This window comes from Entelurus aequoreus, linkage group LG02, assembly GCF_033978785.1.
Source record: "Entelurus aequoreus isolate RoL-2023_Sb linkage group LG02, RoL_Eaeq_v1.1, whole genome shotgun sequence".
Classification (NCBI taxonomy): Eukaryota; Metazoa; Chordata; class Actinopteri; order Syngnathiformes; family Syngnathidae; genus Entelurus; species Entelurus aequoreus.
Window position 1 is genome coordinate 77,276,938 of NC_084732.1, and position 15,243 is coordinate 77,292,180.

A 15,243-nucleotide genomic window follows, 5' to 3' on the forward strand; every position below is an offset into this window, starting at 1 on the left:
GTGTTTAGACTACAGTGTGTTGCCTTAGTCAGGAAGTAGTTCCTGCCTTTAGGTTGAATGTGCCAGCCTTTTCTTTTGTTGAGTCGTACAAAGTGTTTATACTGTAAGTATTGCATTTATTACACGCCAGCTGTCTAATTGTAACGTGCGCCATTGGCGGGAGGTGTTAAAATCGCCATGTAAAATCGCTCATGCTAATCGGTGCCGTATCTAAGGCAAATCCAGTGTAAACTAGCATTAAGCTAGCACATTAAGGCTGAAATATTCTCTCGTGCCGGCTACTCCCTCTCTGACTTTTACACGCACCTCCAAAAAAATTCTTATTATTACCATTATTAGTTTCCAGTTGGTTTTATTTCCTGTTCAGCACTCTTACTTTTGTTTTCTATTTCCTGTTGGCCTCCTTTTTGCCACTACTTCTCCTGTGTGAGCGCTGGCTTCGTCACCCGTCCCTGATTGGCAATCAGGACACACCTGTTACCGGTTAGGACAGGATAGCCTTTTATTTATCCCACAATGGGGAAATGATGTGATAACAGTGTACATTTTTTACATGCAGTAACAAAAATAAAACGTACTAAAAACCATAAAGTGAGTGATAAATAATACAAATTTCACCGAAAAGGATTCTTTCAATCCCAGCCCTGTCTTCTTTAAAAAAAAAAAATGCTTTGTAGCTAAACGTGCATAGCTTTCCCTATGCTGCCTGTGCACTTCCCTGCTGCACTAATTCTTTATTTTTGTTGATGAATACATTTAAATGCACTTCGCCTACCGACTCTACAGCCTCAGGTCACAACCAACACGACACCCAAGCCGGACAATAACACTAGCTTGGCTTCAATGGTGACGCAGACCACAGAGCTGTGATTGGTCTGCCTTTTTAGTACCTCATTTTCGGATTTTCCCTCCCGCCCGTCCTCTGCCTCGACTCATTCGGGTGTCGCACACTCGCACAGCCCACCTTCGCAAAATTCTTTTACCCTCAGAGCGATATAGCTTATATCTAGTAAACAAGAATTGGGGTTGCCCACTCAGGAAAACACTGACCTTTAACATTTTTGGAAGAGAACTGCAAGTCAGGCGTCTGCCTGGGGGCCTTTTGTTTCTGCTGAGCTTGCAGTTTCATCTAGTTTTCTTGTGTCCCTCGACATGTTCTGAAAATTTAAATATTTCATTAATAATTAGGTATATTAGCTAAATATGGATGGTAGATTGTGTCTTCATTGCCAAAGGGTAATTTTGGAATTATTTAATTGTTGTTTGCAATTGAATAATTGTTTGCAATTACAGAAAATGTGTGTGTTTAAAAATGCAGTTTGGTAAAAAATAAAAATAAATAAATAAATAAAAATGCAGTATATAAAACATTATTTATAATAAAAGTCAGTGCAAAAAAATGCAGAGCAGAAACATTCAGTCCAGAAATATTTGAAAGTCAAAAACAAAAAAATTCAGTTACAATGTCAAAAAAAAGTTTTGGTAATAAAGACACAAATTAACTTCCAAAGTAGGGTTGAATGGTGTTATACTAATATAAAACCCAAAATCAATGAAGTTGGCACGTTGTGTAAACATTTTTACTATAGTTTTTTTCCCCATGTAAAAACAGAATACAAATATATACATATACATATATATATATATATATATATATATATATATATATATATATATATATATATATATATATATATATATATATATATATATATATATATATATATATATATATTTGTATTCTGAATTATATGTATATATATATATATATATATATATATATATATATATATATATATATATATATATATTTGTATTCTGTTCTTACATGGGGGAAAAAACTATAGTAAAAATGTAAGATAAAAGTATAAACAAATGAGAAAGAGCTGAAATGTTCCAACTAATAATTAATGAACATATACTTAGTCGCCTATAATAAAAAACTGACACAATATCTGTTTTTAGCATTTTAATTTTTTTACATGAAAAAATATCAAAATGGCCCCAGCATGCTTTGACTTGGACAAAGTGTGGACACTCCTGAACTAAAGTATCAAAAATATTGATATTTTGATCTGAGAATCGATATCAAAGCACAATGAGCTGGTATCGGTGGTATCGATGTTTCATTATCGATCCGCACATCACGAGCTGCTGCACGTTTGTCTGCCACCGTAAACAAAAATTATGAAATAATCAGCCTTGTACAATGTTATTGTTAGTGTTCCCATGTTACACGGATGGAACTCCATGTCTTTCCCAGGGCCTTAGAGGGAAGGTAAAGAGGCGGCGCCCTGGCTGAACAGTCATGCCTGTCACCAACTTGATGGATGATCTGGTGTTTGTCCAAGAGTCAAGTAATTGCACCATCCAAGACCCGTTTAAAATATTTAAATGGCGTTCAGCGTCGGGTTTCTAAAAAACAAGAGCGCGTAAAAGTCTGGTGTAAAAGAAAAGGCTGTGTCCCTGAGACGGTGCACATAAACACGTGTCAACATTTATGGAGCTATGGATCATTTTCATAACTAATCAGATGTAAATAGTCAGCATGTTATACTAATTATAATCCCATTCACACGTTAGTTAGTTCACCATGTTGCTGACGTATTATACTATTTTTACATCATTAATGTAACATTTTTAGGTGGTTTCTGATGCAATAATGTAAAAGTTAAACTTTTTTTAAATTTTGTATTATTATTTGTTTTTGTGATGTTTATAAAAAATATTTCTCAAATGTTAACTATCTTATTTTGTAAGGCCATGTCATTTTAGTTTGTTTCTGGTGGGAACAATTTCGTCAGATGCACAGGTACATCACTTCCTGTTGTCGTCAAAACAAGGACAGAGCGGGAAGCCATCAGGATTTGAGCGTCAGCCGCAATCTGTTCGCATCCTTAACACAGGACTGACAAATCAATGTCGTAAGTAGTGGTGGTGCATTGATCAGTTGTTTGTGTACAGATATCAGTCATTATTTCATGCAAATACTTTATAATTTATGTTTAAAAACGATGTTAAAAAACCCGCTATGCTAATCGCAAATTATGCTAATTCCGACTGCATTAAATTATGCATTGTCATGTTTAAAAGCCAACAGGCACTTTAATCTTTATATTTTCTGTCTTTTTTGACAGTTTTAACTCTGAATGAACCCAGTAAAGTACCCGACTCTACAGCGACGGCTCATGTGTTTATAATGGATAGAGTTTAGCGTGATGTTTACTCTCCAGTTCCCACACTGAGATGACAAAGACCCTCAAAGTGATGAAAAGAAGGGGCCCCTTCCCTATACAATTTGATATGAAATTATGATTGTATTTTACATTAAATTGGTCTTAAAGGCCTACTGAAACCCACTACTACCGACCACGCAGTCTGATAGTTTATATATCAATGATGAAATCTTAACAGTGCAACACATGCCAATACGGCCGGGTTAACTTATAAAGTGCAATTTTAAATTTCCCGCTAAACTTCCGGTTGGAAACGTCTATGTATGATGCGTATGAGCGTGACGTCACGACGGCAACGGAAGTATTTGTACCCAATGTGTCACCATACAAACTGCTCTGTTTTCATCGAACAATTCCACAGTATTCTGGACATCTGTGTTGGTGAATCTTTTGCAATTTGTTTAATGAACAATGGAGATTGCAAAGAAGAAAGTTGTAGGTGGGATCGGTGTATTAGCGGCTGGCTGTAGCAACACAACAAGGAGTACTTACTTGGATAGCAGACGCACTAGCCGATGCTAGCCGGCAACCACATCTGTGATCGGGTGAAGTCCTTCGTCGCGCCGTCGATCGCTGGAATGCAGGTGAGCACGGGGGTTGATGAGCAGATGAGGGCTGGCTGGCGTAGGTGGAGCGCTAATGTTTTTATCATAGCTCTGTGAGGTCTGGTTGCTAAGTTGCTAAGTTAGCTTCAGCGTCGTTAGCAACAGCATTGTTGAGCTTTGCCAGGCTGAGAATTATAACCGTGTAGTTACATGTCCATGGTTTAATAGTATTGTTGATCTTCTGTCTATCCTTCCAGTCAGGGATTTATTTATTTTGTTTCTATCTGCATTTGAGCCAGATGCTATCACGTTAGCTCAGTTGCTAAAGAGCTTCGCTGATGTATTGTTGTGGAGATAAAAGTCACTGTGAATGTCCATTTCGCGTTCTCGACTCTCATTTTCAAGAGGATATAGTATCCGAGGTGGTTTAAAATACAAATCCGTGATCCACAATAGAAAAAGGAGAGTGTGTGGAATCCAATGAGACCTTGTACCTAAATTACGGTTAGAGCAAAAAAAGATACACCCTGCACTGCCTCTCTAGTTCTTCACTCTAACGTTCCTCATCCACGAATCTTTTATCCTCGCTCAAATTAATGGGGTAATCGTCGCTTTCTCGTTCCGAATCTCTCTCGCTCCATTGTAAACAACGGGGAATTGTGAGGAATCCTTCCTCCTGTGACGTCACGCTACTTCCGGTATAGGCAAGGCTTTTTTTTATCAGCGGCCAAAAGTTGCGAACTTCATCGTCGTTGTTCTATACTAAATCCTTTCAGCAAAAATATGGCAATATCGCAAAATGATCAAGTATGACACATAGAATGGATCTGCTATCCCCGTTTAAATAAATAAAAAATCATTTCAGTAGGCCTTTAAAGGTACCTTGTTATTGTGCACACTCACGATATTCAATAATACCAGTAGCTAGCTGGCAACTAGCACTCTAATCGCCAGCTGGCAACTAGCATGCTAATAACGAGCTGACAACTAGCGCACCAATTGCTATCTGAAAACTAACGTGTTAATTGCGAGCTGGCAACTCGAACTGTAATTTCTACCTGCAACTTCCACGCTGATCGCTAGCAGACAAATAGCGTGCTTATCATTAGCTGGCAACTAGCGCGCCAATTGCTAGCTGAAAATGGGGGTGCTAATCGCTAGCTGACAACTAACTAACGCCTTAATTGCTAATTGCCAATTACAATATTTTTTTACCTGGCAACCACCGCACTGATCGTTAACCAACAACTAGTGCGCTAATTGCTAGTTGGCAACTAATGCGGCAATCGCAAGCTGAAAACTAAGGCGTTAATCACTAGCTGATAGTTTGCACTAAACAATAGCTCTCAATTAGCATGCTAATCACCTGCTGTCAACTAGCGCGCTAATCATTAGATGATAACTAAAGTACCAATCCCTCACTGGCACCTAGAAAGCACATTTCTAGCTGGCAACTAGCGCGCTGATCGCTAGCCGGCAACTAGCATGCTAAACGTTAGCTGGCAACTAGCTATAACTAATTAATCTATAGCTGGAAATGAACATGCCAATCGCTAGCTGACAACTAGTGTGCCAATCACTAGCTGATAACGAGAGGGCTAATCGCTAGGTATCCTAAAAGCTAGCATGAATATAATCATGTTATTATTTATTCACATTTAAACACATGACATTAAATTGGCTCAATGTTCATGTGTATTTTAAGCATTTACATTTGTGGAAAAATTGCAGCCGGGATTATTAAGAAATTATAAACGATTATTAGAGGTACGAGAGTACCTCTGTGGACCCCCTAAATTAATTACGTAATGATGTTATTAACTATTTTAATTATTTAATATTTATTTATGAATTAATTAATAAAATCATGAAATAATGAAATCAATAATACTTTTTATGGAAATAATATCAGATGATTATGTATGTTCTGAATTGTTGATAAAGAATCTCACGTTTTCCTTCTCCTTTTCAGACACCCAAAATGTTTTTTTAATTTTTTTATAATATTACTCTTAGGGTTTTTTTGTAGAAAATACGAGACTATATTTGGGACGTTATTGTTCTGCTTGAAAAAAAAAATCTATATGATTAAACAATTAAATGTACTCTTACATTAGGTACATTGACACACTAACATACGTATTTAATTTCAACTATATTTAAATAATGGCTTATTTAATTATCAAACTTTTTTTAATTTAATTTAATTCCAACTATATTTAGATAATGGCTTATTTAATTATCAAACTTTTTTTTAAATTACATTCATTTAATTCCAACTATATTTAAATAATGGCTTATATAATCATCAAAATAAGTATTTATTTAATTAAATTAAATTCCAACTATATTTAAATAATGGCTTATTTAATTATCAAACTTTTATTTATTTATTTAATTGAATTTAATTCCAACTATATTTAAATAATGGCTTATTTAATTATCAAAAGATTTATTTAGTTATTTAATTTTGTCCCATTTGACCCTCCATAAATTAGATTCTTATTTGTTAATTTGTTCTTAGACTTACCTTTATCGAGTGTTGATAGTATACTGTTATTTATTCACTTAACTGTAATGACTACTGTATTTTATTGAAACAAAATATATATGGCATTTTTTTCTATAACATACATTGCAATTTTTGCCGTGTTTTACACAAACATAACTGCATGTTTGTGTCGATATTGGTTTATATGCGTATCAGAAATCAGGTGTTGGGCAATATCGACTTATCGTATATCGGGATGGATACACAATATAACCTAAAACTCACCTGACCAAATTGCGTTGAAAAATACTCAGGATGAGACATAAAAAAACACGTCTTGGAGAAAAAACAAGTTGTTTTAAGAGTTTTTATTGAATATATTATAGTTTTCTTTATTCAACATTGCACATATTCCATTTTCAATCACATCTCATATTGCTGCCTACAAAATGTTGTGAATGTAGAAAATTCAGCTGGAGGTTTAACTAAAAAAACAAAAAACAATTAGAAACAGAAAGTCCCAAAGATCCAGATAGGAAGAAGAACTCAAACATACTTGGTTTTAGGATGCATTATTCTCAAAAACAAAGCTTCATGCAGATCAAAAAGCAAGGCTGGCTAAAAGTCACATGGATATTTCTGACACCTCAACTGTAGAAATATTTGACATGATCATTAAAAGTCAGGTGTACTTTGTGGACAAGACGGAGGAATGATATGTGAAGCGGGCCCAAAACACCACCTTTCAGCCTGGACACTAAACGTGATCACTTTTCACACTTTGTACTAGCGTGCATGCAAGAGAGCATCTTTGTTGGCGAAGATCGTGATTACGACATACGTACAGTCAGAAGGGGATTAATATGGCCCCATTCGTCGCGGTTTACCTGACACATGAAACGTGACGAATTGGGGGGTGCATCACCCACTTAAGCCGCTGGACGACAGTAGAGTTGAATGTCCTAAAATGTGTTTAATGGTAGTTTTCACTTTGACCACGGCGCCAGTTGCTGGGGACAGTGGCGCTTTCTATCGTTTTCAGCAGAATGGATTGCAAAATGATTCCTCTCATGCAAGGTCCAACCAGGCCATACAAATCCCTTCCCTACTGTGTATTAGCTATAAATTTGTGAACAGAAACATGGCCGCTGATGTCTGAAACTTGCATAGACAGGCAAGAATTGTAGTTTGTCGAAACTTCCTTCAATATGTCAACACACTCTAATTTTCATGGACTTCATACGCAACACTTTTTGTATGACTCAATTTAACAAAAATTGTCAAAATTTCGCCCCAGTTTTCGTCTGCTACTCTTATTGCGGATTATTGTACGCATAACAAACTAGTACAATTGCCCTCATATTAAATCTGTGGACTTAAATACCCAAACAAAGAAGCCCCACAATGGTGACTCAATCTTTGTGCTTTTTTTAATTCACTACAACTACAAAATAACGAGGCCAAAAAAAGTTGCGAATATTATTTGTGGAGTGAATTGTGTATTAAAGGAGAACAGGAAGTGATCAAGTGTGTTAGTAATTGCTCTGAAATGAGAAAGGGGTAGGATTAAATAAAGTATTCCTTTTCGAACATGTTGTAAGGAGAAACTGAAGATTTTGTGATGAACTAAATTGTAATTGTATCCATGTTCGAAATAAACTTAAACCCTGTACCCATATAATACCAGCTCTCTGGTAAAGAAGGTGAGAAACACTAATGAATTCAAGAAAGATCTTGTTGCAAAGTATGAAGGTGCCTTCCATGTGGCGAACCTCCCCTATTTCTATGCTGTTGTGTTGGTCTGGACACCAGGATGCAGAGGCGGTAGGTGAAGTGATGGTGATAGGTCCTTTTATTAGAGATAACTGAGGTAGCATCAGTGTGGACAAAAAAACCGTACATGATCCAAAATCATAGGAGACGCACTCTCACTGTACTGAGACCTATGGAAGATAATGAACCAACGTCAAAGTGAAGGAAGACATGGGCGATAAACCAAACTAACATATTTTCTGGGCTACAAAGCACATCGATATTAAAGCCACCTCCACCAAATTTTAGAAGAAGTATATATTTTTACAGATATTAGCTGCAGATATGCCACAGATATATAACGGTACGAACGATTTTGTAAATGTTTATTTACATACCTTAATTGTTTCCAAACGGTATCTGTAACACGGCAGTAAAACGGCTGATCAAACAAAACCGAAGTCATCGTCATGGACCAACTAGCTGCAGAAGCTAGCTCTCCAATCCGCGAAACAGACTTAATAACTCCATGGTGCTGTTTGTTAATAAATTATAATACAACGTGTAGCATATTCACTAATGCTAGTGACGCTAACTTGATTACATTACGATAGCACATACAAACAAACACGAAAACACTCCCACAGACATTACACATGGGATGGTTTAGTAAGCATGAATAGTTTTAGTTGTATTGTAAAACTTACAAACCTTGCTTGAAGCGATAAATGAAGAATTATTTTGAGTAGAAACGCTACGGATGGTTATCCTTCCGGTTTAAGGCACGAAATAGGAACTACATTTTTGACCTGCAACACCAGCAGCGAGGAAACTTGTCCAAACGATGGCGCCATAGCACACACGATATCACACCTTTTCAGTGTCTCTGTCGGTGTTGAATGAAAATTATTTGTTGAATACGAATAGGATGGCTGTTGACAAAGAACAATCAATTTATAAGCTGCAGGGTTCAAAGCGTGGTGAAAAAAAAAATACGGTAATTGGGCAATCTGGATCAGCTGCGCTTCCTGATTGCCAAAACCAGGGACAGGTGTTGAGAGCAGCGCTCTCAGGCCACTACGGAGTGTTGCAACAACAGAGAACGGGGACAAACAGTAAGGAGCCTAGAAAATAAAAGGACTAGACAGGAAATGAACTCAAAAACCAAGAAAAACACAGGAAATAATGACAAAATGTGGAAAATAAGGAAAAGGTCATAGGTTGAAACCAATCATGACAAAACATGACACCGTTCATCGCCATCTTCACCAACAAGTGTCTTCAATGAAGGTAAAAGTGATGTTAAATGTTAATTTTTGGTCATTCTGTTTGTTTCCATGTACCGTATGTTCCGGACTATAAGGCGCACCTTTTTTTTAAAAAACTCGACAGTGCGCCTAATGTACGGAATAATTCTGGTTTTGCTTACCAACCTCGAAGCAATTGTATTTGGTACATGGTGTAATGATAAGTGTGACCAGTAGATGGCAGTCCAACATAAGAGATATGTGTAGACTGCACTATGATGGCAATATGACTCAAGTAAACAACAGCAACATCTTATATGTTCCATTAAAAATATAGAACATTATACACGGCGTTCAAAAATCTATCAAAATATAAGCTATGAAGCCGCACCGCTTTATGGATTGTCAGTGCATTAAAGATACGAGTATTATTATGGTGTGTGTATAAGGGAAAACATATCTGGCATTTTGTTTCGCAATATTATGCAAAAGCAACTTTTCTAACCTGGTACCTGCTGATCTGTATTTGGGATCTGCATAAGTCCTGAAAATTTGTGCGTTTGTAGTCCGTGCCGACCACGTAGTCGATAAGCTTCTTGTTTTTCTCTTATCTTATGGGACATTCATCCTCCGTTGTTGCTATTTCTAATATAAAGTAAAGTGTAAGGTTCTGACTTATATATCTCAGTAAATTCGCCATGAAAACGTTAAAACATACCGGTGTAGTGAGTTTACATTATTCACCCAAGGAACTTTAGTTATTAGAGAGTTCTGGTCAGATGGTTTTTCACGGGACACATTTCCTGTGTTGTTGTTTCCGGATGAGAAGATGCTGCTCCGTTATTGATTTAAGTAAAGTCTGAATGTCATTAAAGCAGTTAGCTCCATCTTTTGACACTTCTTCCCCTCCCGTCCTTGCACGCTACACCGCTACAACAAAGATGACGGGGAGAAGACGCTGCCGAAGGTGAGCCGCGTAAATAAGACCGCCCACAAAACGGCGCATCGGGAAGCGACTGTCAGAAAGCGGCTTGAAGATGGTCTGTAAAACATAATCTATGCAACATTTTGACCAAAGAACCACCATTACATGTTATATAGACCACAAGAAAGTGTTTTACATTTAGAAAAAAAATAAAATGACGACTCCTTTAATGCGCCCTATAATCCGGTGCGCCTTATGTATGAAAAAAGATCGAAAATAGACCATTCATCGGCAGTGCGCCCTATGGTCCGGAAAATACGGTATATTATGCATTGTTTTCTGTGCCTAAAACGGTAATTATTCTCTATGAAATGTGTTTTTGTTCATATTTTTGGTGTCTGGAATAGATCAATTAGATTTGCATTATTTCTATGGGGCGGTATAGCTCGGTTAATAGAGTGCCTGTGCCAGCAACTTGAGGGTTCCAGGTTCGATCCCCGCTTCCGCCATCCTAGTCACTGCCGTTGTGTCCTTGGGCAAGACACTTTACCCACATGCTCCCAGTGCCACCCACACTGGTTTAAATGGAACTTAGAAACACTAGAGAAAAGCGCTATATAAATATAATTAACTTCACTAATTCACTTCTAACAGTGGAAACTGCTTCACCTTTCTTACGATTTGAACCTTTCGTAACGGATTACCAATGAAAAAAAAAAGAGTTTTCATTGCTGGCCCTCTTTCATCCGCTGATTTGACAAAAGGCATTTTTCACGTGGTGAAAATGGTGTTGACACAGAAATTCTATTCCCGTCCTGTGTCTTTAATTTCACCTTAAGCTCGGGCTGCAATGTGTCACGGCCTGATGAGTGATGGCTGGTGCGAGGCGTGCTCGCTCACGGCCGCACCGAGAGACACTCGCCTTGCTTTGCTTTGCTCATGGGCACTCTGACAGCCATGCATTTGCATTTGCCTGGCACTCTTATCTAACAGAGGACACAGAGTGAATGAACATAATCACTCTGACAACCTGGTGTGTGTGTGTGTGTGTGTGTGTGTGTGTATGTGTGTGTGTGTGTGTGCGCGTGTGTGTGTGTGTGTGCTTCTTTGATTCAGCATTATATTCAGACCGAGTTCTCTTTTTGACATAACCTTAGCGAACGCTTTGCCCTTTTAATTAACTTTTGCTTTACACCTTTCCTCCTTGCAAGTGATGATTTATTCGATTTGTTGAGACCTCGCAACAAACATTAATGAAAAAATAACAGGAAAAACAAATGTTAACTTCAGAAAATGCATTGTTTTAGACACATTTTACACCTGATTCACACGCGCTAATGCACTTATCAATAAATATACGTAATTGACGTCCACCATCAGACATTCTCATCCATTACATTATATTCACATACAGCAGGGGTGTCCAAGCTTTTTCCACTGAGGGCCGCACATTGAAAAATCAAAGCTAGCAGGGGCCATTTTGATATTTTTTATTTTAAAAACCAATACAATATATGTATAAAAAATATACATTTAGGCTTCCACTCAGGCTTGATCCCGGGGACCACAAAGGGTTTTGATCCATTATTCAGTATTATTATTTGTTATTATTCAAGTTTTTAAATCTCTAGATCAACATTAGGTCTGTCAATACAACATTTTTTAAAGATTTAAATTGTATGCTCTTTTTGTCAAAGAAAACCCATTTTTTTAATGAAAAAAACACAAAATATGCAATATTTTCACCCAATAAAATTTTTAAGTGGGATATTTGAGATTATATAATAATTGGAGCCTTAAAAAGGTCAATAACTCATAACACCATTGATTTTAATTCATTATTATTTTTTTGAGCAATGACACTTAAAAACTAATCACACTAAAATTGTAGGGGATCCAAAAGGGTCCTACTCACTAAAGTGTTAAAAAATAAATTATAATTTTTTTTTTTTTACTGTTTACTTTTAACACAATAATCTCGAGATCAACTTAAGATCTATCTGTCAATTATACGTTTTATTGTTGTTTATGTTTTTTGTTTGTTCGTTTTAGGCCCTTATTTTAAAAAAACAGCTAGTTTTTTTACATGGCAAACACAAAATATGCAACATTTTCCCCAAAAAATATCTCTAAATAATTAATGTGACGTAATTGGAGCCTTGAATAGGTCAATAATTCATAATGACATTGATTTTGATTCATTATTATTTTTTAAAGAAAGAAACAGCCTACATGGCAGCTTTATTTGATTAGAGTAAACATTGCTACATTTTCTTGTTACATTTCACCTGTTTGCTCTTTAAATAACACTTTTAAGGTTTTAAATTTTTTTCAATCGTATTTTTAAAATGTGCCGTGGGGCCGTTAAAAAATGAACTGCGGGCCGCAAATGGCCCCCGGGCCACACTTTGGACACCACTGACATACAGCATACTTCTATTGTCTGCCCTCAATGTCAAAATAATATGTTTTTGTTTTAAATCCAAACAATGCCAAAAAAAATAAAAATAAATCAAAGCAAACAAAAAAATATGAACGGATAATAAATAAATAGATAAACAAACGATTAAAGTAATTTAATCATAGATACATCGATTTAATTTATAGAAAAGTGTTTTGTTTTCAAATAAAATATGAAGGATTTGTGATCAGTCCTTGTGCCCGGTTTGGTTGAATTCAAAACAGTCCTGGGTAGGCACGGGCCGGTCACCAGTTTTCAAGTATTAAAAAGTGATTGGGATAGGCTCCCCGCGACCCCAAGAGGGACAAGCGGTAGAAAATGGCTGGATGTTTCAAAAGCACCACAATTTTCTTTTATACCGTCTGTACAGTATAAGCGAAAGTGAAAGTTAGAAATGTGTCTGTCACGTCGCACTTCAATTAGCAGCTTTACTTTACAGCGGAATCTCGATTTCCGAACCCCTCTTTTTCCGAACTTTTGGATCGAGCCAAATAAGCCTCTGTGTGCGAACCATGTCTCGTTGCACCAACGCTTCATTCATTCATTTTTGGTGCTATTTTGGGGACGTCACATCCTGTGCATTACAGTACACACGGGCGCAGCCATTAAGGAGAGGCGGAGCCCCCTAGGTCACATCTTGTTTATGTAGTACATTACTCGGTCGCTAGTTCAGCGTGTGTGTCTTTTCCCACCATTCTCCAGGTTTTGTCTGGTTTACTCAATATGGGTACAAAAAAGGAGAAGGAAACCCGGAAGAAGAGGACTCTCGTTCAAGGTAAAGAATATATTTGTTTTTATTGTAGCAACATGGTTTTTCAGAGCACCAAAGGGACTTTTTGTGGGTGTGCGCGGGTTTACAGTTTAGCTTGCCGTTGCTGTTGTGTTGTTTTGGTAATAGAGATTGTTGATCTATTGTGTGTGTATAAATAAATCAATAAATATACAGTACAGGCCAAACGTTTGGACACACCTTCTCATTTCAATGCTTTTTTCTTTATTTTCATGACTATTTACATTGTAGATTGTCACTGAAGGCATCAAAACTATGAGTGAAAACCATTTCAGGTGACTACCTTTTGAAGCTCATCGAGAGAATGCCAAGAGTGTGCAAAGCAGTAATCAGAGCAAAGGCTGGTTATTTTGAAGAAACTAGAATATAAAACATGTTTTGGAGCGGGAATATACGTTAGGTCAGGAAAAAACACAGAGGCTACATCATCCCTACAAGCCTGTTTCGCAGTTTCCCTGCTCGTCAGGGAATGAATTAACAGATACAATCCCCTGACGAGCAGGGAAACCTGCCTCTGTGTTTTTTCCTGACCTAACGTATATGTGTATATGTATGTATGTATGGTTATATATACAGTATATATATATGTAGGTATATGTATATATGTGTGTGTGTGTATATACGTGTATGTATATATGTGAGTGTGTGCTATGTCTACTGTTTATATATATTTACACATATGTATATATGTATACATGTGTATATAAGTATGTATATATGAGTGTATATACAGAATGTGTATTAAAAGTGTTTTTTTTTTTACTAAAATATAGACTTTTGTCAAGATCATAACCTATTATTCATGTTTACATTGTTTCTTATGGCGAAGTCTGCTTCACTATAACATTTTCCGATTTACCAACCATGTTTAAAAACAAATTACATTTGTAAATCGAGTTTTCACTGTATTGGATTAAAAGAGTGTAAAAGTGACTAAAATGTGTTATTTCATGTCTGAGGGCTCTCATAACAATACAGGTACTATAGTAAACATGTTTTTAATGCTCTAACTATGAAAATATTGGATTTATAATGAATGATTCTTACTTCGCGGAAATTCCTTTATCGCTGTCATGTCTGGAATCAATTAACAGCGATAAACGAGGGATTACTATAATCGTAACACAGGACATTTAAATGTGATCCGAATAAAAAGGCAGACATAAAATTTGATTATGGAGCCAATGTGGGCAACAAAAACATAACTCTATTTTCCTTTCTGTATTTACATTGTGTGCTTCTCCCTGGTCTAATGCCAAAAGGATGCACTTATTATTTGTATTTTTTCCCTTTACGAGTTCAGTATTTTCCGATGTTTTGCTGCCAGGGGGCAACATGGAGATAAAAGGCTTAGTTTTGGTCCACTTCATTTAGTCTTTTTTTTTTTCCGCTGAGGAAAACAATTACTAGCAGTCAAATGGTTTGAGGTATCCATAATAGACTTGAACGTGGCTCACATTGGAACAGATGCAACATTAAAGAGTCGAATAATTGAAATGCCGTTTTAGTGGAGGACTTTATGATGTGCTATACATATATGCATGCATGTAATTGCAGCCAGGAGAGGCGTGTGAGGGAACTGATGGAGGGCGTCTGCCAGAAGTTGTACTTTGCAGGTATTAGCGCTGTAATTGTAGAAGTAACTGTAAATGGTGTGGTGTGCATGGCCTCCTCATCCTCTGCCCGATGGTCGTGACACCTCGGAACTATGCGAACATAGCCTCGTCATGTTTGTTAGCTGGCGGGCCTCATTAGAATTTAACTTGTCTCCTCTCACCTTGTTGAGAGGGTGATCT

At 36.8% G+C, this 15,243-nt stretch overlaps 1 long non-coding RNA gene across 1 annotated transcript in view; it reads left to right on the forward strand.

Moving 5' to 3' along the window:
* Window positions 1–2,832: 2,832 nt before the first annotated feature.
* Window positions 2,833–15,243, forward strand: part of LOC133639623 (uncharacterized) — a 19,559-nt gene continuing 7,148 nt past the window's right edge. The window contains exons 1-2 of the long non-coding RNA XR_009823824.1: window positions 2,833–2,924; window positions 13,360–13,432. This is a non-coding gene — a long non-coding RNA (uncharacterized LOC133639623). The remainder of the gene's footprint in view (window positions 2,925–13,359; window positions 13,433–15,243) is intronic.